The 26,675-nt window shown below is 40.7% G+C and overlaps 1 long non-coding RNA gene across 1 annotated transcript in view; it reads left to right on the top strand.

Annotated features, from left to right (window-relative positions):
* The window catches only part of LOC126941275 (uncharacterized), a 37,534-nt gene extending 11,094 nt beyond the window's left edge, over positions 1–26,440 (top strand). Inside the window, exons 2-3 of the long non-coding RNA XR_007721224.1 lie at positions 19,029–19,161; positions 26,307–26,440. This is a non-coding gene — a long non-coding RNA (uncharacterized LOC126941275). The remainder of the gene's footprint in view (positions 1–19,028; positions 19,162–26,306) is intronic.
* The last annotated feature ends 235 nt before the right edge of the window (positions 26,441–26,675 follow it).

The raw sequence follows: 26,675 nt of genomic DNA, 5'->3' as shown, positions 1-26,675 counted from the left end.
CCCAAAGTGATCAATACAGGTGTATAATAAATAACTTACCAAAGCTTACAAAATTACATAAAGTCAGGGACAGAACACTTTTATCAAATGTTTTAAGAATTGAAAGCGAGTCACACCATATACTTTCCTGCCCTTTTAACAGAATGTAACATTCAGACATACCAAGGGGTTCTAATTTAAGCATAGATATATTTTGGTATAAGAGATTTATTTAAAAATAAAGTTGTGTCTGTGGGGCTCAGTGATATCTGCTCTATCACAAAAGGTGAAATACCTCCCAAAGCAAAGAAGAGATATTTCACTCCTTTGTGGAAATCAGACTTGGAAGTTTCCTTTCACTATTGATACTGGAAACTGACTGGGGCCATGCTCATATCTGGGATGTAGTGAGAATGTGAGGGGCTGAGAGCTCACATTCCTCTTCTCCTAATCTCCTTGTTCAGTTCTGACTTTGGTCTTGGGCTGAGCACACACAGGAGACATGATGAAAATTCCCAAGGTGCACTTGAATCCTGTGGATTGGATACGAACGTCAAAGGATTCATATTCTTTTAATATGAATCCTGTGGATGAATGTCTGACCCCTTTAAGATTATCAGACAACCTAGGGTAAGAGAGACTTATGTAAAACTTCATATGGAACCTGAAGGCATTTTTCAGGAGATAAATTAGAATTGAGGAGTCTATTGTCAGTCTGAATTCCCATTCTTACTGGTTGCATTTGTTGCATTCTGTTTTAAAATCACAAAGGGGAGCAAAATTAAAGAAACTATGCAAATATGAAGACAAGTACTCCCATCTTGCTGTCTTCTACATTGCATTCTTCCTGCAAAACTCAACTCATATTCTGATCTGCCTCAAAAACTTCCCTCTAATTTTAAAGTTTCTACCCTAATTACTATCAATATGACAGAGTTTGTCCAAATCTGTTTTCCAACTGTTTTAAGTACATTGATTTTATTGCTCCACCTGGATTATAAACTTTTAAAGACTGCGACTATGAGGTTTTTTTTTAATTGCCCAGAATGCTCAGTGTAGCACTAGGCAAACAGAGCTCCTTAATATATACTCATTAATGGAAAGATGTGTAGAAACTCCAAGTGTTTATACTTAATGGATACTGGAAGTTCCCAATCATCAAGAGAAAAAAATCCCAGAAATAACTAGAATCATTTGAATGTGACCAATCAACTAAAATCTGTGCCCAAGACAAATTAATTGATCAATGATGAATTTCTTGGGAAATGCTGTAGCCAGTGGACTCTGTTAGACCTAATTATAAACTGCACTGGTTACCTCTCCTACAGTACTTCTGTCTTCAGATTGAGAGTTGCTACCATTTTTTCGGACCCCAAATATAACTGTCAGGCCACACTGAGATTGTAGGTGAGACTGGAGAATTTGTGTTTAGAATGACTTCTATTAAAATGTTAGATTTCTTCCAATAGTCAACAGCCCTATTATAAGAACAGATAAAGCAGATTTCTGAATTGATTCAAATTTTTTTATGGGAAAAACTGGCTAGCCATATGTAGAAAGCTGAAACCGGATCCCTTCCTTATACTTTATACAAAAATTAATTCAAGATGGATTAAAGACTTAAATGTTAGACCTAAAACCATAAAAACCCTAGAAGAAAACCTAGGCAATACCACTCAGGACATAGGCATGGGCAAGGACTTCATGACTAAAACACCAAAAGCAATGGCAACAAAAGTCAAAATTGACAAATGGGATCTAACTAAATTAAAGAGCTTCTGCACAGCAAAAGAAAATATCTTCAGAGTGAACAGGCAACCTACAGAATGGGAGAAAATTGTTGCAATCGATCCATCTGACAAAGGGCTAATATCCTGAATCTACAAAGAACTTAAATTTACAAGAAAAAAACCAAACAACCCCATCACAAAGTAGGCAAAGGATATGAACAGACACTTCTCAAAATAAGACATTTATGTAGCCAATGAACATATGAAAAAAAGCTCATCATCACTGGTCATTAGAGAAATGCAAATCAAAACCAGAATGAGATACCACCTCACGCCAGTTAGAATGGTGATCATTAAAAAGTTAGGAAAAACCAGATACTGGAGAGGATGTGGAGAAATAGGAACACTTTTACACTGTTGGTGGGAGTGTATATTAGTTCAACCATTGTGAAGATAGTGTGGTGATTCCTCAAGGATCTAGAACCAGAAATACCATTTGACCCAGCAATCCCTTTACTGGATATATACCCAAAAGACTGTAAATCATTCTACCATAAAGACACATGCACATGTATGTTTATTGCAGCAATATTTACAATAGCAAAAGCTTGGAACCAACCCAAGTGCCCATCAATGATAGACTGGATAAAGAAAATGTGGCACATATATGCCATGGAATACTATGCAGTCATAAAAAATGAGTTCATGTCCTTTGCAGGGACATGGATGAAGCTGGAAACCATCATTCTCAGCAAACTAACACAGGAGCAGAAAACTGAACACTGCATATTCTCACTCGTAAGTGGGAGCTGAACAATGAGAACACATGGACACAGGGAGGGGAACATCACACACCAGGGCCTGTAGGGGGTGGGGGGGCTAGAGAAGGGAATGCATTAGGAGAAATACGTAATGTAGATGACAGGTTGATGGGTGCAGCAAACCATCATGGCACATGTATACCTATGTAACAAACTTGCATGTTCTGCGTGTGTATCCCAGAACTTAAAATGTAAAAAAAAAGAGAAAAGGATATACAATATTCAAAAAAGAATACAATCCCTTAAACTGAATAGCTTTTTCTAAAAAAAAAAAATTTATTGTATGTGTGTATACATATATGTATGTGTGCATACATATTTTGCATATCATATATTTGATATGCAAAAACATATGCAAAAACATGTATATATGATATGCAAAAACATATATATGGTATATATATGAAATATATGTGATATAAAAACATATATATATATGTCTCTGCCTTGTGTAGGCGCCATAGGTGAGAAGATGAGGAAGGAAGGGTAATCAAAGAAGTGGACGTTTTAGAGATGTTAAGAACAGGTAAAGTCAGAGCAAATGATCTAAAAGGAGGAAAGGTTGTGGTCAGTGGGTGGAACATTTGGATTTAGGCTTTCAGGGATGGAGCTGGTCCGGGTGAGGACGTGATCCGAATGCGGCAATAGAACAAGTGAAGGCTGGTGGCTGACACAGTTCTTGGGGTGGAGATCCTGACCTGGAGTGGAAGTGTTCCTGTAGTGGGGACAGAGGATGGTGACAGCAGTGTGTTTCTCTCATGCGAAACATTCTCCCTGCCATCCCCAGGCTCCCGAAATCTGATTCTGTACTGACAACAAGCTGGAGGTCTCCTTGTGGTCCAGATTCAGAACTCTTGATCTGCTGACATGACCCACAAAAACTAGGTCCTTGCTGGCCCCTCCCTTGCCATTCCAATAACAAAAGGCGGCAGAGGGATAAGATATGCATAATAAACACTCCCATACGTAAAGGAGAGGGATGGTCTTTAGTAAGTCAGTAAATCTTAGCCTAGCTCGCTATTTGAGAGAGATTCTTTAACACTCAAAGTTCACTTTCAGACTCCAAATTCTTTCAGATATTTCAAACTAAAATACTGCTGCTGAAAACTTCCTACCCTCTTGTGAAGTCTTGTGCTTTAAGATTTTTTTTTAAACAGTTGTATTTGATGATTACAAAACAAATAATTGGTCCATTTTGACCAGGAGAAGTCAGCTGACAGTGTGACTATCCCCGTGGTCTTTTCCCCCAGGGAAATCTATTTGTTTGTCAGTATCTATTTGTTTTTATAATGCAGGAAACATGCATACACACACTTTTTTTTTTATAATCTTTGATATAAAAGAATTTTGTTTGATACAGAAGTTGCTAATGTAGCTATAAAATATGTTTTAGGAGGAATCTTTAAGATTGAGTTTAAATAGTTCACCTTCAGCTCACTCTTGGGATGGCCCTTGCCTGTCATTTACTTTTGGTTGGAGGAACAGTCATTGCTTGGGAGAAAAAAAGTCCATGGGGTCAGTGGAGAGGCAGAGCCCTGGGTCCTAGGGAGAGGGCACAGTCTCCATCCCGGCCCCCCTGTGTCCTTCTCCCTGTTTTCCTTTGAGTATCTCACTCCCAGCACCTCTGCATGTCTGCATGTAGGGAGGGTTTGCACTGAAGCTCAGAGTAAAAGGTCATTAGAGAGAATGGAAAAAAAATCTGCTAAAGCAGATTTTGTTCTTTTCAGATTTATTTATCTCAAATTTCTGATTTGGTGGTAAGTTGTGGCAAAATTTAGGTCTCCCTTGGTAAATGTGTTTTAGTCTCTCCTGGAAATTGGAAACTCATAAAGAATGTGTTGAAGTTCTGAAGAAGGGAAGATTTCTCCCTGTTTGATCTGGTGGAAGATAGCTATGAAGAGTTGACATAAACAGTCTACGATGACGAGGACTAACAGTAGCTTTGGAGTGAGGATAGGTCATTTGTGGTTCAGTGGAAAACCACGGATTGTTTAGACGCTAGAGAAGTTTAGAGGCTCATGGAGGCGAACTCTGAGTTAGTAGATCTTTATTCTGCACGGATTATTTTATAACCTTGCAAATTGTAGGTAGTTAATAGCAATGTGAAATAATTCTTGTTTACCGACAAGCTTTGGAGTAAGGATAGGTCATTGCTTTTTCTGACTAGAATTTCCCTCTACAATGCATATTTGAGACAGGTCTGGTGAGAGGCGAAGGAGGAACTTTTGGGTCATGAGCCCGAAGGCTGTAAGTTGATAAAAGAACCCCATGTATTGACACAACAAAAGTTGTTCCCTGGAAGCTGCAATGTGCCCTTGGAGATTCACAGCAGAGCTGAGGTTTAAAAACAGGGTAATGAAAGTTGCTAAATGGTACAGCTCCCTTAGCTTCCACCCTAGTGGTGAAATAATTGGGCCCAAAGGTGCTAGGGGAAGGGAATGAGGTTTTGGTGGTTTACAGGGAATGTGGCCTTTCTAGCCATGAAACATAATCCTAATTGGAAGAATTGTGTTGGAAAGTTGGCCATATTGGAAAGAGTAGGATGCTTAAGAAAGTGGGCACTTTTTAACAGCACTGTCTACAAATGGCTTATTTTCAAGGGGAATAGAAATGAGTAATAGACCCCATCTCTCAAAAGCAGCAACATGTCCTTTTCAGACAGGGATCTTGAAAAAGCAACGGTCTGTTTTTCTTTTTCCCTCCAATAAAGACTCTTCTATCTACCCTAAAAAGGTTTTCTCAAAACTTATCTGCTTATGCTGTTTGGGAACTTTCTTCTGCCCAGCTCCTCCTTGGCTCCTGGTTGGTTCATGGTGGGAAGAAAAAACAGTGGATAAGCAGCCATGTCCCAACCTAGGTATAGCAGGTGGAATGAACTTGCTTCCCAACTCAGAGCTAGTGTTCTCGGCTTCTTTCCTCGCTCCGTTCCCTCACTCTTATTCCTGACTCCAGGTTGTTCAGTGTTCTGAGCAACCTTAGTGATACTTACATGGATTACATGTTTATGATATTTCTTATTGCTGTTCAGTCTGCAACCTGCACAACTGTACTATGACAGTCTGGGAGGCAAATTTAGGAATTTCCCAACTCTATCAACTGTCCAGAAATAGAACTTCCCTGAAAAAAAACTTTCATTTGGACAATTTTAATTATAAAATATATACATTTACCCTTTCTTTAAGTAAATATTTATTAAGTGGGCCTACTTTTGACCAAATGAGTTTACAGCTCTGGAAAGAGAGGTGAACTAAATGGTGTAGGGGAAAATTTGTGGTTCAGTGGAAAACCATGGATTGTTTGATGCTAGAGAAGTTTAGAGGCTCATGGAGGGGAACTCTGAGTTAGTAGATCTTTATTCTGCACGGATTATTTTATAACCTTGCAAATTGTAGGTAGTTGATAGCAATGTGAAATAAATTCTTGTTTACCGACACACAATTCTGTCAATAGAGGTTCAATGGAATGATCTTTTCTCCCTGTGGAAAAACCAGTTTTACCTCCATTTGGACATCTCTTCCTACATTTTATTACACTATAAAAATTTGTTCTTTTTTTTTTTAACTTCTCTTTAGAACTACTTATGACATCCTTTTGGTTCTCTCATTGCTTGAATTAAATAAAATACTCAACATGTCTTCATTTTATATCTTTATATTTTACTTTATAATAACAATGTTTTGTTATAATAGTTATAATGGCAATTTTCAAAAAATTGCTTTTTACATAGACGATGTCCTCAAGCTTAGAAACAGAAAACTTATAGAACAAAACAAAGCAAAGCAAAAAGAAAAGTAAAAACAGATATTATTTATAACCCTACCATCCACAGGAAAGCTGATAATAAATCAGGGTTCCATTGTATTTGAATGAGTATAGTTTTTTTTTAATTGAACTCATTCCATATATGTAACATGTTTTATTTTTATTTTGTAATATAATGGATAATAAGCATTTAAAAAATATCCACAAGCAGGTCTAGTTCATCTGAACAGCAGTTTGCTTTAGGAATCAGCTAAAATAATTATGAGCATTCTGACAGGCTAAAAAATTTAACTGTAAACCACAAATGTGGTGTAGGCGTCATAGCAGCAAAGGGGGACCTGGATACAGAATTAAAAGCATCTAACAGGGCACAGTCAAGACAAGAAGTCTGTAGATAAGTGTGGTCTTAGAAAAGATACCAGTAACAAAGCCAGTACTCACCTAGGGGAGCCACGAAGACTGTTTTCTCTTTTGATTTTTATAGAGTTGTCGATTGTGTCCACCTGGAAACTGGGCTTACTTTCTTGTTCTTCTTTTAGGATGAATCTTGACAAATATATACATGTGTGTTATATGTGCAATAGATTCGTGTGCATAGGCAGTTTAGGAGTTTCAGCATGTACCATAGTGATTGTTTTATTGTCATTCAAAATTGGACATCTTGCTTCCAATCTGATACCCACTTGCTATAATGTCTGCTCTGGTAACTACCAATGCAGTAGGGTCCCAGCCGGGACGGTCTAAATCTGCAACCAGGGGTCAGAGCTGTTCTCTGAGTATTCCCAGCTTGCTTTCTAGACACTAACCATAACATATTTGGGCACAGCACCCATGGTTTATTCAACTTGTGGGATAATCCAACAGTGCCTGTTCAATTAAAGGGCATGATTAGGTTCAAATCTTTGACTTTCTTAGAAAACTAATGTGGATATGTTGTTCAAATAGATCTGCTCTGTTGTTGAAGTTGTTTTCAGCTTTTATTACCTCTTGGAGTCATTGGTCTACATAGTTTACTTACTATCCAAAATAATATCACTTTCTATTTTCTCAGCCATTCTTTCAGATTCAACAAATAGTTTGATGCTGCAGTTTTTTGAATTTAGAGAGTAATCTAAGTTTACTTATCCATTTCTTTTATAGCTTCAAAAATTACGTAGTATCCTGTTTTAATCCCTATATTTTATCATCACTCTTTTCTTTGTGTTAGTGAATCGCTAAGATGCAGATATCTTGAGATTCTGTGTTCCTAGAGGGCAGAGGTCACAACAATAATCTGGAATCTTCTGTAAAATTTACACTGACTGCATATAATAGGTGCACAGTAAAGTCTTGTTGATCCATTCAATAACAAATATTGCAAATCTATCTTCCTCTTTCCTCAAATGTTTAACTCATTTTCACAGAGATGTTTCTTTTTTAAAACATACCTGTCTAAATTTTGCCACAGGCCACAGTCTGATGGTCCCTGAGGAGTTCACCTCATCCTCATTCCAGTCATTTTTTTTTTTTTCCAAGAGAGAGTCCCGCTCTGTCACCCAGGCTGGAGTGCAGTGGTGTGACCTTGGCTCACTGTAGCCTCCACCTCCCGGGTTCAAGTGACTCTCCCGCCTCAGCCTCCCCAGCAGCTGGGATCACAGGCATGTGCCACCGTGCCTGGCTAATTTTTGTATTTTGAGTAAAGATGGGGTTTCACCATGTGGTCCAGGCTGATCTCGAACTCCTGACCTCAAGTGATCTGCCCACCTTGGCCTCCCAAAGTGCTTGGATTACAGAAGTGAGCCACTGGGCCCAGCCCCAGTCATTCTTTATACACGCTGCAGTAGGGTAGTGGGCAAGGCCACCAGAACCCACTTCAGGCCTTCCCTGTCTGTGCCCAAGCAGAGAGAACCAGCATGCTTGGTTGTCCTGGGTGCCCCTGACAACTCACTCCGCCTGCAGACTACAAAAGGTAGGGCTTGGCATAGTGCAAAACAAAGCATGCTTAGTTCCTGGTTTCTTTGCCTTTAATCCTGCCTTGCAAAATCCTAAAAAGCCTTAACAAAGAACAAAATTATTGGGAATTATCCTAGTACCTCTACAGAAGATTGTTCAATAGACTATTTTCCAAAACAGGAAGATTTCACTGGTCCTAGTCATGCACTTATTTGAAAAGGATTAGTTTATTTGGAAAGACAGAAGAGAAAACATGAAAAGAATTTAGATTAACTGTTTCTTTTTCTTTTATGTTAGAAAATGATGTGACTACATTTGTTATCTGGACACGAATGAGTGGAGGTCTAAGAATCCCAGGAAGAGACACATCGAGAAAAATTTGTTGTGATCTATTGCTGTTGATAAACACACTTCTAGTTCTCTTAATTGGAATTCACCTTTTTCTGGTGCCTTTGTTGGCTTCTCCACCTGAACACGCGGGTTTGGTACTACTGGGGGCCTCTTGCTTTCACTGGGAATTGGTAAGACGCAGACAGTGGTGGGTTCCAGCCCGGGTTTTGGCACCTTGACAGCCTCTGGGACCATCCCCGTCTCCTCCCAATGTGTGAGCATAGGTAGCCCCAGACAGTGTGCTTCCTAAACCCTTGGAACACGGGGATCTGTGACACTCTGGCAGCTCTTCTCATTAGTGCACTTTGCAGCTGTGGAACAATCATTTGGCCAAGATGATGCAGACGGAATATCAAACTGTGTCTTGGAGGGGCAAGGCCTGACGTGGGGAGTAGCCCTGTCCAGCACAGCATCAACAGGCCAGGCACCAGCATCAGGCACATCAGATGCAGTCACCAAAATCCCCTGAGCTGGGCAAGAGCGCTCATTTCTTTGTACTGATGCCTGGGCTGAGAGGAAATGATTTCCATCCTGACTGGTCAATTTCCCCTTTAAGTATTTATGACCTTAAGACCAAACATTATGCCCCAGGCATAGTATGTATATTTAACAGATATATTTTGAACATGTAATAGCACAATCCTAAATCTTCACGGGCCATCCAAGCTTTAGAACTCTGAAGACGCACTTGGCACATTGCACCCTGGAAAGTTATGGCAGATGCAGGCTCCTTGTGGAACCCATTAACTCTAGTGCCCTGGATTCACTTGCTGTCTCCCAGTTGCCTTTCAAAATTCAGCTGCAAAGACCTTTCTCTTGTCTCTTTTCCTTCCAGTCACATAAGGAGGTCACTGGTCCCCACTCTCTTCTTTCCTTATGGACTTCCAGAAAAAAGAAGGATGGGAGGCAACTGGGTCGTTTGGAAGACACACCCTCTGATCAGCGCCCTGCAGACTGAGTACTGAGCGCAGTCACCACTGAAAGCTGCTCTCCTCCCCTCTTTCTCTCTCTCTCAAGTTTTAAATTTCCCCAGCTAGTGCAAAACTTAATGAAAGCCCTGGAGTATACAATAGCATTTTGAAAACAGGAATTTGTGACTGCTGTGAATCATCCCTCACAGCAGGGACCCAGAAATGTGAATTGTGGGAGGAACACACGAGCCCCTCTTTTTTACGGGGAATTTATTACAGGCGGGTCATTATTTACAATGCGCCATTCACATCCTCTAAAGAGCCAATAAACTGGCTGCTGAATATGCATTTTCCTCTGTGGTGAGCACAGATGTTTCCAGCTCATACCCATTTCATTTAATTTCTTTTCTCCTTTTTTTTTTTTTTTTTTTTTTTTTTTTAAATTCTATCTTGCTATTTCTGTAGCAGCTGGGTAACTATTTGCCCGTCTTCGGTTTGGGAATCACTCCTCATATTTATTATCATTGGTGCCATTCACGTTGCTATACTTAAGAGTCTGTCAGCATTTCCATTAAAAGCTGCCGTTTCTGTGAGTTCAAAACCAGGCTGGGAAAGGTTTCTGAGGGTTAAACGTTGGGCAGATGAGGTCCCAACTTGGGATCACATCACTTTAACAAAGTGTAGAAATAAAATCAGTTAGGGTGTTTTAGTGTTATGGGTTTACAAGCTGAAAAAAAGGAGATGGAAACATTGATTTCAAAAGCTGTTTTGCATTTCTGTAAATGAAATACTGTCTTTTGCAACTTAACTTTTTTTAACCATTAATCTTTGAATTTTTCTAATGTTTGCTGGAGAGAGGAAAATTAGCAGTGATCATTTAGTGATTCACCTTAGAAGCAGATTTTGCATTATTTAAACTTTGGTTGACAATGATCATGCTCAGTGGTCTCCATCACCTTTGCAATAACATGATGTAATAGCATACACATCATATCTCAATATGGTCTTCAATCTTGTGCCTTCAATATAGTAGACAGTCAATGTACAGTGATCCAGTTGAACTCAGTCGTGATTATACTGTCTATAGTATATAGCTTAGCACTTAATTTTATCATTCTATCATGTATATAATTCTATTTTGCATATATATGATATATATGTATGTGTGTATATATACATGTACGTATATTTATATATGTGCATGTGTGTATATATATGTACATGTACATATATGTGTGTGTGTATGTGAGTATATATACATATAAGCACTACTATCCCATACGTGCAGTAGTATTTTTCCAACTGACCTGAAACCTCTTCCTGGTAAGTACTGCAAAACAACAAACAAACTGACAACAAGTTTTTAAGCACTTGTTAGGTGCCAGCTTAGACTGTGTTTTGTGTTTTTATGAGTATTTTCTCATTTAATCCTCACAACAACATGGTATGATAAATAAGATGACAGCACTCTACTACCTGTTATAGAGACTACCTTCCGCCAGGCTGAGCAGAGATGTTTGTCAATATTTTGAATTATTATTTCAAAAGTTATTTGCAGGTTATGTGAAGCTATGTCAGTTACAAAAAGCAAGGACTAGCAACAAAATTAGTGTTATGAAAACTCTTGTTTCTGACTTAAGAAGATATTTCCCTTATTTCTGAAGTTTTCTTTTCTTAGAACATGGCTTGGAGCAAGGAGTGGTGTAGAGAATTCAGCCAAAATGAAATACACATCCAAGGATGAAGCCAAACAGTCTGTCAGAAAAAAATTTAGAAAACCAACTCATCTTGCTGGAGGTGAATTAGTTAAGGAAAATATAGATTTCTGTTTTCATGTAGTTTCCATACTTTATTACCATTTCATTTCCTAACACAAACACCACTTAAGGTTGTCAGTTTTGGCATGAATTCCCTGAGTTCTAAGGTCATCTCTATATGAATTTGGTCATATTGTATGAGTTCTGGGATTATTAATGAAGCATTAACAGAGGATTAATGGAGAATGGTCAGGCTAAATACTTACTGAATAGGAAGAGTATATTGTGCAAATTTAGATGTTCAAATTATTCTGGACTTAAGATCATCTTAACATGCATTTTCATAGAAAATTGAAATAGCTCTTTTAGCTTGATTAAAAATGGTCAAGCTTATATTTTAAAAACATTTAATTTATAACTTTCTCTGATACTCATTAACCTTGAAAAAGACTTTCAGATTGAATTACATTTGTGGAAGGTCCTCAAGTGTATGTTTCTGTGATAATCAGGGCTTTTAAAATCTCTCTTCCATTTGAGCGATGGCCTCTAACTTCTGTCTTTATATCTTGGATGGTCTTTTGAGCAGAAATAGTCTTTTGTCTACACTGCCTCAAATGTCCTCCTCACCTCAGGAAAATTTCTCATACTCTGTCTTTGTTAAGTGAACATCAGAAATAAATGAAAAAAAATTTCACTCTTATGCCAAAAATAAAGTCAACATAACATTAATGAGGTGGCTTAAACCTCTAAGTCCCAGGCCATTCATTGACGCAAAACTGAGACTTCATCCTTCACCACCAGTATGTGCATGGACATTTCCCAGGATGGAGTTCTCTCAGCTGAGGGCAACTTCACTTCTGGAAGGAAACTTGATATTGCAGGGTGAGACCTGGGAGATCCTCTTTCTTTCCCTCCCTTCCATCCTTTCTCCAGTTCTTTGACCTTCCTTCCTTGCCACTCTTCTTCCTCTTTACTGGATCTTTTATTTTCTTTATGTTCAATTTGTCAAAAAGAGAAAATATGTATTCTGTGACTTTATTAAAGTGTAGATGAAGTATTCAATGATAGTTTTCCTTGGATTTTTTTATTCCTTTACACCTTAAACTGATTGGCTTTTAAATTTTTTCACTCTATAAGCCAATAATTAAATCTTAGACTGAATGGCAATAACAACAATGTTTGTTTTAAGAACATTATACTTATGTAAAAACTCAGTAGATGGTAATTGATGGGTCTAGTTTAGTCTACCATGTAAATAATATAGAATTTCAAACTATTTTCTCTAAGTTATCTTCTGGCAAAACAGAATAACTCATCTGATTTGTATAGTGTAAACAATCATTGTAACAAAAACAGAGTTTACTAGCTCCTTTAATTGTTCTATTGTTTGGTGAAATTGATTTCAGTAACAGGACTATTTTTTTAAAACCCTGGGTTCAGCTGGGCTCGGTGGCTCACACCTGTAATCCCAGCATTTTGGGAGGCTGAGGCAGGTGGATCACCTGAGGTCAGGAGTTTGAGACCAGCATGACCAACATGGAGAAACCCCCGTCTCTACTAAAAATACACATACACACACACACACAAAATTAGCTGGGCATGGGCGCACACCTGTAATCCCAGTTACTTGGGAGCCTGAGGCAGGAGAATCACTTGAACCCGGGAGATGGAGGTTGCGGTGAGCCAAGATTGCATCATTGTACTCCAGCCTGGGTTACAAGAGTGAAACTCCATCTCAAAACAAAACAAAAAAACCCCTGGCTTCATAGAAGCATAATGCAGTATCATAGTGGCTGGAGTTGGAATGGGGACCAGGTTGGAATGGGGATCACTGCCAACTCCACGTCTTCCATTATGCTGCTGAAGTTCTACCAAAAAAAAAAAGAAGAAGAAAAAAAAAGAGACAAAACCCTAAAACACCAAAATCTAATCAAGTCAGTGGAATATTATCCAGCCCTAAAAATGAAGAAAATTCTGACACTTGCTTCAATGTGAATGAATCTTGAGGATGTCATGCTATGTGACATCAGCCAGTCACAAAGGGAAACACATTGTCTGATTCCATTTATATGAGGTACCTAGAGTAGTCCAGGTGATAGAGAGAGAAAGTAGAAGAACAGGAAACCAGCAAGCACATAAAAGAACTCAAGAACACCACTAACCAACAAGACCTAATTTATATTTATGAAATAATTCACCCCAAACCAGCAGAGTACACGTTGTTTTTCCAAGGCCCTGAGAACATACAGCAAGATGGGCCATGAAAATCCAAAGCAAATTTAAAATAATTGCAGTCATACGCAATGAGTTCAACAAGGTTTCAGGATACAAGATCAACAGACAAAGATCAACTGTATTTATGTATACTAGCAATACATACTTGAAAGGTAAAATTAAAAATATAATTCCTTTTATAGTTTCTTAATACAAATGAAATACTTAGTAATAAATGTAAAAAAAATTAACACAAGCTTGTATTCTGAAAACTACAAAACATCGATAAAAGAAACCAAAGAAGATCGAAATAGAGATACTGTGTTCATGGATTAGAAGATGATGTAGTAAAGAAGTCAATTGATCCATTGACTAAATTGATGTATAGGCTTCATAAAATTTACATTAAAAACCAAGCAAGATTTTTTTTGTAGAGACAAGATTATTCTGAAATTTGTTTGGAAAGGCAAAGTAACTAGAATAGCAAAAACAATGTTGAATACAAAGAATACATTTCAAAAGGTCACTCTACCTGAATTCAATACTTCTTATATAGTGACAGTAACCTAAACTCTGTAGTGCTGATGGAAAGATGGACACATAGATCAACGGAACAGAACAGAGAAAAAGAAATACCCCTAAACATGCCCAGCTGATTTTTGACTAAGACGTAAAAGCAGTTCAATGGAGGAATCACTTTCAACAAATGTTACTGGAACAACTGAATTTCCGTAGGCAAAAAGTAAACTTCAGCCTGAGCCTCACACCTTATACAAAAATTAACTCAAAATAGAGAAAAGATTTAAATGTAAAAATAAAACTAAAATTTTAGAAAGGCACAATTCAAAATCTTCAAGATTAAGACTTGGTGCAGAATTCTTAAACATGGCACCAAAAGCACAATCCATAAAAGGAAAACATCCATAAATTGGACTTCATCAAGATCAAAAAGGTTTGCTCTGCAAAAGACCCTCTTAGGAGGATCAAAAGACAAGCTACAGACAGGGAGAAAATATTTGCAAATCACATGTCTGAGAAAGGACTCACATCCAGAATACATAAAGGACTCTCAGAATGCAACAGTAAAAATCAAGCAATTCAATTAGAAAATGTGCAAAAGACATGAAGAGACATTTACTATACAGAGTGTACCTGGGTCAAATAAGCACTTGAAAAGATTTCCAACCTCATTAGCTATTAAAGAAATGCAGATTAAGACCACAATAAGAAATCACTACCTACGTATTAGAACAAGTAAAATAAAACAGAACGGCAACACCAAATGCTGGCAAGGATGCAAAGAAACTAGATTTCACACATATTGCTGTGCAACGTCAAGTGGTACAGCCACTCTGGAAAGCAGTTCGACAGTTTCTTAAGAAACGAAACATATATTTATTATATTTCCTAGCAATCATACTCCTGGGCGATTATCTCAGAGAATTGAAATCTTATACCTACACAAAAATCTGCAGTGGTTGTTTATAGCAAGTTTATTTGCAATAGCTAAAAACACTAAAATTACCAACAATAGGTGCATGGTTAAACAAACTATGGTACGTCCATACCAGAGAATAATACCGCAATAAAGGAAAACAAACTGCTGACATGTGCAACAACTTGCATGCATGGCAAATGAATTGGGGCAAGTAAAACAAGCCAGTCTCAAAAGGTCACATACTATATGATTTATAGAACATTCTCGAAACAACCAAATTAAAGAGGTGGAGATCAGATCAGTGATTGCCAGTGTTGAGAGATGGTGGGGCTGGATGGCTTGACTTTAAAGGGAAGCACAAAGGATATCTTTGTGATGATGGAGCAGTTACATATCTTGTCTGCCTGGTGGTTACAGAAATCTACATATACCACCAATGACACAAAACTATTTGCGCACTGAGTCTGTACCAGTTTCCTGGCTTTGATATTGTAGGGTAGCTACATAAGATGTAGCCAACGGGGCAAACTGGGCAGAGGATTCATAGGATCTCTCTGTACTATTTTTGCAACTTCCTGTGAATGTATAGTTATTTCAAAATAAAAAGGTTAAAAAGAAACAAAAGTCGACATTATACTTAGTGGTGACACGCTGGAAAAATTCTCATTAGAATCAGGAATAAGGCAATTTTATTTGTTATCAACATCATCCTCCTAATTAATGCTGGAAGTCTGGCCAGTGTAGGGGAAGGAAGAATTATTATTAGAAAGAGACCTAATAACTCTTTGAAGTTTCTACAATTGTATGCTTCTAATACCAAATGAATCTAAAAGAGTTAAATTAAGCAAAGTGATAGAAGGTTAAATAAATATAAAAATATTTTTCTCTACACTGTAATAATAGGCTGGAAATATTTATGGCAAAAATTACATTAATCAAAAGAAAATGAGTGGTCTCACCTTAAGAAAGGACTTAGCTAATAAAAATGAAGAATGTGACTCTAGTAACATAAAGACAGTTTAAGAAATAAGAATGCACATTATTTTTCTTGATACTAAATTATTAGTGTAAATATAAGTCTTCCTCAAATTTTAGTGGAATAGTGATTTTGGAAAATTCAGTGAATGATCCTAAAATAATCTGAAACAATAAGTAGTGAAAATGACTTTGAAAGTTGTATTGAGGTCTAATTTACATGCCACAAAACTCTCTCCTTTTAAGTGTGCAATACAATGATTTTTAGTAAATTTACAAAATTGTGCAACCATCACCACGATCTAGCTTTAGAATGTCTCCGTTACAGCAAAAAAAAAGTGTCATCCCCATATTCAGTCACTGTGTGATACCACCCCAGCCCTGGTAACTACTCATCTACTTTCTATCTTTATACATGTCCCTATTCAAAACAATTTGCATAAATGGAATCAGGCAACATGTGGCCTTTGTGTTTGGCTTCTTGTTTTTGTTTTTGTTTTTTGAGACGGAGTCGCGCTCTGTCGCCCAGGCTGGAGTGCAGTGGCGCGATCTCGGCTCACTGCAAGCTCCGCCTCCTGGGTTTACGCCATTCTCCTGCCTCAGCCTCCTGAGTAGCTGGGACTACAGGCGCCCGCCACCGCGCCCGGCTAATTTTTTGTATTTTTAGTAGAGACGGGGTTTCACCGTGGTCTCGATCTCCTGACCTTGTGATCCGCCCGCCTCGGCCTCCCAAAGTGCTGGGATTACAGGCGTGAGCCACCGCGCCCGGCCCGTGTTTGGCTTCTTTTACTTAGCATACGATCTTACCCTGTTGTAATAGGTGGGAAAACTTCATTCCTTTAGATAGCTGAATAATGCTCCACTCTGTAGACAGACTGCATCTTGTTTATTTATTCTACTTGAGTGGACAATTGGGTTGTTTCCATTTTTGGCAATTATGTGAAATGGATGTTTTCATACAGGTGGGAGAGAGGAGACAGCGTAGGAAGGTTTACTCTCTTTAGATCAACAATTTCATGCCTAAGAAAATATCCTAAAGAAATGATCAGAAATGTGCTCAAAAATTTATGTACAGAGGGAGTCATTGGAGCATGTTCACGAGAGAAAATTAGGAACCTTCTGAAGATCCAAGAATAGAGAAATGGGAAAAGAAATTGTGATACACTCCTTAAAAATGTTTTGTAGCTATTAAAAATTATGCTTTCAAAGACTACTTAGTACCATATTAAAATTCTCACAACGTTACTTTAAATAAAACAATATGCAGTAGTACATACAGTGTGAAACCACCTTCATACAATAAAATTGTATTCATATTTACCTCGATTGTTCTTTTGGATCAACTATAATAAACATACAAATACATTTTCTAGAATACAACTATGGTTGTTTCTGGGAGGAAGAATTGTGGATGGTTTTTACCTTCTTTATATTTTTCTGTATTTTCCAAATTTTGCACAAAAAAGTGTTGCCTTTATAATAGAAATAAAAGAGGCCGGGCGCAGTGGCTCACGCCTGTAATCCCAGCACTTTGAGAGGCCGAGGCAGGCGGATCATGAGGTCAGGAGATCAAGACCATCCTGGCTAACACGGTGAAACCCCATCTTACTAAAAATACAAAAATTAGCTGGGCGTGGTGGCGGCGCCTGTGGTCCCAGCTACTCGGGAGGCTGAGGCAGGAGAATGGCGTGAACCCGGGAGGTGGAGTTTGCAGTGAGCCGAGATCGCGCCACTGCACTCCAGCCTGGGCGACAGAGTGAGACTCCATCTCAAAAGAAAAAAAAAAAAAGAAATAAATAAAAGATTATTGTGGGTACAAAGAAAAATGTTCACTTTGCAAGTTCTTTTTAAGGTATGTATGCTTTTTTCCCCCTCGCAACTTGTTGGAAAATTACAAAAGAAAACAATATCCCTAAATCCTGACACATAAAGAAAGGTTCAAAGTATGAATATAATGAAAGGGCCAGCTAAGCTAAATGGAAGACTGACCAGAATGGTTCGGAATGAGAAGGCAGGAGGGAGGGACTGATCTCAGTGTGTCTGCAGGTTATACCTTGGGGTATTATGTTATCCCTTGTGGCGTGTGTGTGTGTGTGTGTGTGTGTGTGTGTGTGTGTGTGTGTGTGTGAGAGAGAGAGAGAGAGAGAGAGAGAGAGAGAGAGAGAGAGAGATTTGTGGCTGAGCCTTCCTTCTTTGCTGTTCCTTACACACTTTCCTTCCTTGCATTCCTCCCTGGTTTTATGCGATCCATGTGGTTAGAGATTCTTGCTGCTGGCCACGTTTCTTTGGAGTTTGTTTTCACGGCCATTCCCACGCACGCTCATGCCTCTCCTCTCTATCAGCTGGTGACGTGAGCGTTGGAAACACACTGAGCACTGGTTTCCATGGGGAAGAGATGACTTCCTCTATGGATCTTCCTTAGTTCGCAGGGGCTGGTGTTTTGCGCAGTTTGAGTGCTGACCGTCCCACGCCATCAGAGCACAGGCTTAGTCCTTCCCTAAGCTAGTCGTACTTAACAAGTCCAGAGCACATAACTTAATCAGGTCCCCCAGCTTGCACATCATAGGAACCCCAATAATTTAAGAGGAGGGGTAGGAGAAGCATGCAGAGAGTGGGCTGTGCTTAACACAGGCCCAGGTCGCCCAGCCCAGAAACTAGCCAGTGGACTCTCTACGTTTTTCTACAGAAAACCAGGCTCTGGCCCTGAGAGGACCGGGTGTGACTGCCAGGGCAGGACAGTGTGATGCGGGATGAGCCCTGTACTGTGTCCACTCTCCGAACAGATGCTCCTGGCAACCGAACCCACAGCGTCCTGCCTGTGTGCTGAGACTCTCCAGTGTGTGGCCTGGCCTTCAGCCACAGGTGGGGGGTGCATGACTCCCACCGAGGGCATCTTTGATTATTTTGCGTAGCCAGCAACCATGAGGCCGAGCAGAGTCAGAGCTTGATCTAGGAGCCGTGGAGGTGCGTGTGGGAGATTGGGGGAATCTCCTGGAAAGGAAGTGAGGGAGAATTCTCCTGGGGTTTGCTGCCCCCAAGGAAACCGGCCCTGCAGGGCTCATCCCGGGAAGCCCACAGCATCTCCCCTCCACCTCCCTCACTCCGTTTTCCATCTTTAGGGCTTGTACCACGCAGGCGTTGACGTTAGGATGCAAAGTGTCTGATTGGAGGGTTTCCTTGTAGCTGCAGTAACAATGGAAATACATTTTGAAAAATCAGTTTTAATAAAGCCCAGGCACTGACCCCAGCCACGTAAGTATTTATATTATTGACTTCTGTATGAGGTGATTTGTTAGGAGAGAAAAAAGTCTTTCTGCTCTTGTCTTGAGACCCGAGGAAAAAAATAACAAAAATTAGAGAAACTGGAGATAAAAACGCAGTGAGTGGAATCACGCCAATGCCCCTGGGAGGCTCGCCTGCCGTGCTCATGCTGCTTCTCATCCGTTATACGAGTGTGATAGCTCTTTCCCATTTGATGGTGTCATTACGTAGACTCTACACATTCGATTCCATTTACAAGTCAATGGTGTGAGATTTTATGACAATTCTTTTTTAGTGAGTCAATTCCGTACGATCCTACTCAGTTAAGAAAAAATATATGAAAATAATTCCTAAATAGTTGCCTTTTGGACCTCTCCCCAGAAAGTCTCAACCCACTAGGCATTTTTTACTGCAGGCCTTTGGCCTTCTGTTCATGGGAAATGGGCAGAAACCAGGTCCAGGTAGCCTTGCTTTTGAGGCAACAATATTTCATAAATGTAAAGGCTGGAGCTTGCCAGAACAAACATTCTGGATATCACGTAGGGGAACTTTGGATCCAATTTTGAAACCAAAAGGAGAAGTGAGAAGCCTGGAAGAAAATCTGGGGATGGGATACTCACTAAACCCAGGGTGTGGTTTCCTCTGGGACAGGGACAAAGGGTCTTACCAAGGTGTTTAGATATGTCTAACAGACGGCCCCAGGTATGGGGACTGTAGGTCTCAATGGTGAAAGAGGCATGAGGCGGCTATTAGAAGTTGGATTGTGTCCCTTCCCTAAATCCATAGGCTGAAGTCCTAACTCCCAGGATCTCTGAATGTGACTCTCTTTGGAGACAGGGTCTTTAGAGAAGTCAGTTAAGTTAAAATGAGGTCATTAGGGTGGGTCCTAATCCCATATGACTGGTGTCCTTATAAGAAAAGATTTGAACACAAACATGCACAGAGCAAAGAGGGTTTGAGGAGACACAGGGAGAAGGTGGCCACCCACAAGCTAGAGAGTGAGGCTGGGGACAGACTGCTCCCTCAGAACCTCGAAGGAAGCAGCCCTGCGGGCACCCTGATCTCAGGATTCTGGCGCCAGAGCTGTGAGACATTATACTTCTGTTGTTTAAGGTCCTGGCTTGTGTACAGTGTTATGGCAGCCCTAGCAAAAATCATAGAGTGAGGAGGGAGATGTCTCTTGGGAAGCAGCATGACATCTGAACCCAGCTTTGAAGACAAGGCAGGGCTTTGCTAAGGTGGGGATGTTCACGGGAGAGGCAGAGAGCGTGAAGGCAGCCAGGGGGAAGGCTGTGCGCAATTGGTTTGACTGGAAATGTGCAAGAATGTTTTGGGTGTAGTCTGAGCTGTAGCAGGGCACTCAGTAGCCATCCAGCAAGCCCTGATCGGGCACCTGCCCTGTGCTTTGCAGCAGGGACAGACACATGAGAAACATGAGCTTTGCTAAGTTCACACTCTCAGGAAGGGCAGGCATGGGAGGGGGTGGGAATTCAGAGTGGCAGGAGCAGCGACTGTGAATCTTCAGAGAAGGGCGTGGAAGATTCCACCTCGAAGATGGGACAGGTGACCAGCAAGGGTGGTTGCTGGAGGAATGGACAGGGATAGATGGAAAATGGAGGGGAAATAGGAGTCCCGAGAGAAGGAAGGATGAAAATGAAGGCAGGAGTGCTTGGAAAGAGGAAGTTCCAAGCATGGCCGAGTAGAGGGGCACCCAGGAATGAGGACGGAAAATGAGGGTGAAGATCCCAAAAAGAGGACCCTAGGGTCCAGGCACAAGGACGCAGGATTCACAGAGTTTAAACTTCTAATGATGGACAATTTCCATAGTGTTTTCATTTCTCTTCATTGACAGCATTGGCCCCAACTTTATTTTTGTGACGTTTAGGTACTCTTTTAGAATGGAAAGAAAATTACATCGAATGAATTCACTCATTGTTTTACATTTATAGAAAAATATTAATATTATTTCCACAAAACTGGAATTTAAAACAGATTTTTTTATAGGACTTGGAGTTTTAGTAGAACATTGACATATTTCTCTAATGAAAGATTACAATATTGTTACTTGTGCCAGAAAATATTTATTAAATGAAAGAAGTGAGCACATTATAGAAGTCACATAGTTCTGTGTTTCCATGACTAACAAGTTGTTTTACTGATTTACAATTTGGTGGTTATGGTTTTCCATGCTCTTTCTAGCCATTTAGCTTTTTTCATTTCCTTTCCATGGGTCTTTTATCTTTGGGTAGTGGAAATTAAACTAACACACTGTCAAAATTCCCATCATGGAGGCATTTGGGTGGGAAGGACAAATTGTTGTTAAAATGTTGCATATTTAGGCGTGAAATACAATCCTTAGAAAGTATCATTAATTGCACGTATGTTGCTATGTCCTCGATTCTTGTGGGACATTTTATATTTGGTACGTTTGCCCCTTTAAGCATGTTTCTCACTCAACCGTGCCTCTCCCACCCCCCAGGTGGAGACAGCCTCAGTGCTGGAGGTCAGAGCAGTGGCCCTGGAAATCTGTGCACATCCTTAGCTGAGAGCCTATGAGGCCACAGCTGTGACTGGGGAGTTTGGGAATAAACTTCCTGGGGCTGATAATAAAGGACTCTTGGCAGCCGAGTTCCTCAGTCTCCAAATCCCAGTTCTGTCCCTTCTCGAGTAACTATTCTCCTGGCTCACAGCCTTCCAGGATTACAACTTTGGGACATCCCTTGAAGGGAGGAGTGAAGCCTCCAAGGGACACATTTGCCCTTCAAATCACCACCTGTCTCTCCCAAGTTCTCCGGTGCTGATCTCACAAAGTGCAGAGATTGCCACATGCATGGTCGTCCTAGGTTCAATCATGTCTCCCCTAAATTCCTGTCCACCTAGAACCTCAGAACGCCATCTGATTTGAAAATAGTCTTTACAAAGGTGATAAATTAGGATGGGGACAACCTGGGTTAGGGTGGGTCCTTACTCCAGTGACTCGTGCCCTTTTAAGGAAAACAGACACAAAGACAGAAGATGGCTATGCGAAGACGGAGATAGGGACTGGAGTAATGTGGCCACAAGCCAAGCTCCTGGGGCCACCAGAAGCTGGAAGAGGCAAGGAAGGATTCCCTGCTAGAGTCTTTGTAGGGAGCAAGGCCTTGCTGATGCAATGACTTTGGACTTCTGGCTTCCAGAGCTGTGCAAATGTGGTAATTTGTATGGCAGGCCTAGGAAAGCAATGAATGGGGTTGGTGATTTTCCTTGTTTCCAGTAGCGTTGTCTGCTCTTTGGTGTGGCATCTTGTGCTCAGTGTCAGCCTCAGAGTTTAGTGTGTGCCAAGCCCTTCCCCAGTGCACTAGGGGTGAGTAACAATAGCAACTCCCTGACTCCACCCCAAACCACCCAGTTCTGTGACCCCCTCCCCACAGACTCCGCCACTGGCTAATAAGTGCCTTGATCAGAGAATTGAGCAGTGTCAGACTAGAGAAACACCAATTGCACAAGGATAGAACACACTCTCAATTTCTCACTTATCAATTATCAACACCACATAGCCATCCTTACCCTTCCCCACATAAAAATGCTGTTTATGCAACTTTCTGTTTCTGGTTTTTTCAATAGAGATAGGAAAATGCCTGGGTTCCAATCTGGGCTCTGCTTTTTATAAACATTTTTGTTTGCATGAGTTACCTTATCTTCTGTGCTTCCATACCCACATCTATAAATGGATTAAAAATAACAGGCTGAGTCCACAGTTCTACTAGGACAAAATACATGAATATACATGAAACCCTCAGAAGAATGCTTGGCACATAACAAATGCTCAGTAAACGTTAGATTTCATCCTTGAAAATTCCAAGATTGCCCTTCCGTGGACTCTCTGTGGGCCTCTGGTCGTATCCTGATCACCCTCTGGCAAACCAGGCTGAAAGGTATTTGTCTCTATATTAACAAGGCCACGTCATACTTGCTGGCAGCGTTATGAAAACTTCTTAGTGGAGCTGGACAAGGGTTTGGCAACCCTGAATAATGAGCAACGGTTAGTTGCAGTGCCCACCTGCTGCGTGTTGGGCATGACTCAGTTTCCTGTCCTGTCCCCCACTCCCAGCTTTTCCTCCTGGCTGAACACTTTGGCTAAAATGAACTTGCCTCCTGCAACCAGTTCCAGGAAGGATTAACTGGCTCTGTTTGGAATGAGCTGCCCTGCGTAGCAGTATGGACAAGCTCCCAGATGTAATCATACAACAGTCTGGTTAGAGGGAAAGCTAATCAGAGGCCCATCTCTCACATACCTGAGAGTCCTGACCCCCCATGGCAGTACCTCTGGCACTAGTCTAGGGAACAGTCCCCAGGAGTGTGGCCATGCAGTTAGAAGACAGAGCCGGCTGCCCTCCATGTAGCTAAGGCAGCCCACTAGTGCAAGGTCCAGCCATGCTATTGTTGAAACCTGAGCAGCTGTTTGATGAAATCTCGCCCTGCTGGTTCAGCAAGGCTCACCTCTAGGTGCAAACCTTGTGGTGAAGTTGGCTGCACCTATACTCTTTATGGCCATGGGACAGGAAGCCCTTCCTTGGGCAGGTCTTTTGGGAGTGGCTGACCTAGAAAGGGCTGTCCCTACTGGCCAACCTATTCCTGGAGCTCGGTCTTGCAACATCACTTTGGTGACCGTAGGGAGGTACAGGGAACTCGGTGTCTCGAGAGGAACAGCCCGTCAGTCCAAAGGGTATGGACTGAATATAGCAAAAGGCAAACAAACAAAAACCATGATGGGTTTTAGGAAAGATAGATTGGGTTTGGATCCAAACTCCAGGGCCAGTACTCTGCCTCTTTGAGCCTTGATTTCCTTATCCATTAAGTTGGAGATGATGGTATGGTTCTGCAGTGATGGAGAGGAAAGAGCTCAGTGTAAGACCCAGCACATGGAAAGCAATCTGAGACACTCTGCGTCTCCCCTCCTCTATGTCTTCACAATGTTGATGCCACCACCTCACCCGAGGCCACTTACCACCCATGGGCGCTTGGGGCTGCCTCTTACTTTCTTCCAAATTGAGAGTTTTACCTGATAGTTAGCAAGTGGGAGGTTAAACACCTCCCGGCCTTCTGAGAGGAAACAGAAAAGAAGCAGAGTAGAGCCCAGGAGGCTTTGCCTCTGTCCCCACAGCAATGAGCAGTTACTCTTGTCTCTAAGCCTCAGAGATATTTCATCCGTGAAACAGAGAGAATAATAATATTATGTTCCAGGCAGTTTTCACAATTACTTGTGGTAACAGATACAGGGGACGAGCACAGTATCTGCCACATAGTAACTGGTCACAAAAGTAGGCAAAGATAATGATAAAACGTGGGCCATTACTCTCACCTACCAACTCCCCAAATGTCTACTCCCCATCTGAACCTAAAGTACAGATGGAGAATTCTAGTATAAAAGCTAAAACTCAACTCATGGGCCCTGCTGCTTTGCCTGCTGGGGCCTCTGCCTGTATCTGGAGAAATCTACGGCAGAAGCTGCACCTCTGTAATGATGATAGATATCTCAGTGTGCACGCAGTTATAGGGCGATCCTGCTGTTTCTGACCCTGGGCCTCCGAGTTCTCACACTTGTACATCTGCAGACAGTCTGCAGCTTTCTGAGCAATGCAAGGGTGTTGCAAACTTGTAAAGGGTATGTAGCTCTGTAGGATGCTGTTTCGACCCTAAAATGTCCACAAACTCTTAGATCTTAGTGTCCTATAAACCACTTATTGGTATGTTCTCACATTGCTATAAAGAACTACTTGAGAAGGGTAATTGATAAAGAAAAGAAGTTTAATTGGCTCATAGTTGACACACTGTACAGGAAGCATGGCTGGGGAGGCCTTAGGAAGCTTATAATCATGGCGGAAGGTAAAGAGGAAGCAGGCAGATCCTACATGACTGAAGCAGGAGGAAGAAGGAGAAGAGGGAGGTGCTACAAACTTTTTAACAACCAGATCTCATGAGAAATCACTCACTCACTATCTTGAGAACAGCAAAGGGGAAATCTGCCCTCATGATCCAATCACCTCCCACCTGGCCCCTCCTCCAATATTGGGGATTACAATTCAACATGAGATTTGGACAGGGATACAAACGCAGACCATATTGCCAGGCCTCCCATGAACAGAGACCAGAGCTTGGTGCCTAGCCAGGCAGAATCCCCCTCTATTCACACCACCCAGGCCTTCAGGACCAGTGGGCTTGCTTCTGCATGTTTTTGCTATGTTGGGCTCCCTGGTGTCGGGATGGGCTCTGACATAGAACTTTTCCTTATAGCAAATCCAGGAGCTTTTGTCAAGTCCTTTTGTTGGAGTGTCAGGCATGTTAATAATAAATTCTGCATAGTAATTTCTAATAATATCTGTAATGTGTTAGGCATTTCTATTGCTTTATCTCTCACATCTTGGGGTTAACCACACTCTCTACAGAGCTTCAGAAAGAAAGTCAGTCTTTTCAATGTCATTCCCACAGTCAAGGAAGCCTTTTGCAACCTGAAGTTGATTTCATGTGAAAACCATCTTCGCACGGCCTCTGGCAGAGCCTCTTCAAGGAGGGAAACTGCAGCAAACCTTTGTTACTTTTTACTTCACATCATGGGTTACCCCATAGCACCAGCACCCAAATTTGGAAACCAATACTTATCCTTTTATTTGAAAGAAAGTGTATTATACAGCTGAAACTTGTGTTGGGAGCAGGGGTGTCACCTAGACTGAGGTAATCTGGTATATAGATGGTCCCTGACTTAACAATGGTTTGACTTACAATTTTTCCTCTTTATGATGGCCTGAAAGTGGTTCTCATTCAATAGAAATCATTTGATTACCCATATGGACATTCTGTTTTTCACTTTCAGTACAGTATTCAATAAATTACAGTATTTGATAAATAAATCATTTCAATAAATTAAAGATATTCAACACTTTGTTATAAAATGGGGTTTATGTTAGATAATTTTCTCCATTGTGGGCTAATGTGTTTTGAACATTTTTAAGGTAGGTTAGACTAAGCTATGATGTTTGGTAGTTTAAGTGTATTCAATTCATTTTTGACTTACAATATTTTCAACTTATTATGGGTTTATCAGGACATAACCCCACTGTAAGTCAAGGAGTATTTTTATTCTGTTTCTTTCTCCACAGTAACTGGATTCCAGATGGCTCCATGAACCAAGTTAGATTATGAAAGTCAATGAAAATCATTTCAAGGACTTCAGTTGGAGCTGTGCAGGAAGAAAAAAATCCAAGTTTATCACAGGACTGGGTGCTTAAGTATTGTGGAGAGAGAAAGTAAATGAATTCTTATCCAATTATTGATTAGCTGAGGTTTATTTTAATCATGTAAGGATGACACAAAGACCAGGAAGAATTATTGTTGCCCTCTTACAAGATCAAACCCTTAGATATTTGTATTAGTCTGCTTTCACGCTGCTGAAAAAGACAAACCCGAGACTGGGCAGTTTACAAAGGAAATAAGTTTAATGGAGAACTGACAGCGCCACGTGGCTGGGG

The sequence above is a fragment of the Macaca thibetana genome, chromosome 18 (genome assembly GCF_024542745.1).
Source record: "Macaca thibetana thibetana isolate TM-01 chromosome 18, ASM2454274v1, whole genome shotgun sequence".
NCBI lineage: Eukaryota > Metazoa > Chordata > Mammalia > Primates > Cercopithecidae > Macaca > Macaca thibetana.
The sequence above is the reverse complement of the archived record's forward strand: the minus strand, read 5'-3'. Positions and strand labels throughout refer to the sequence as shown.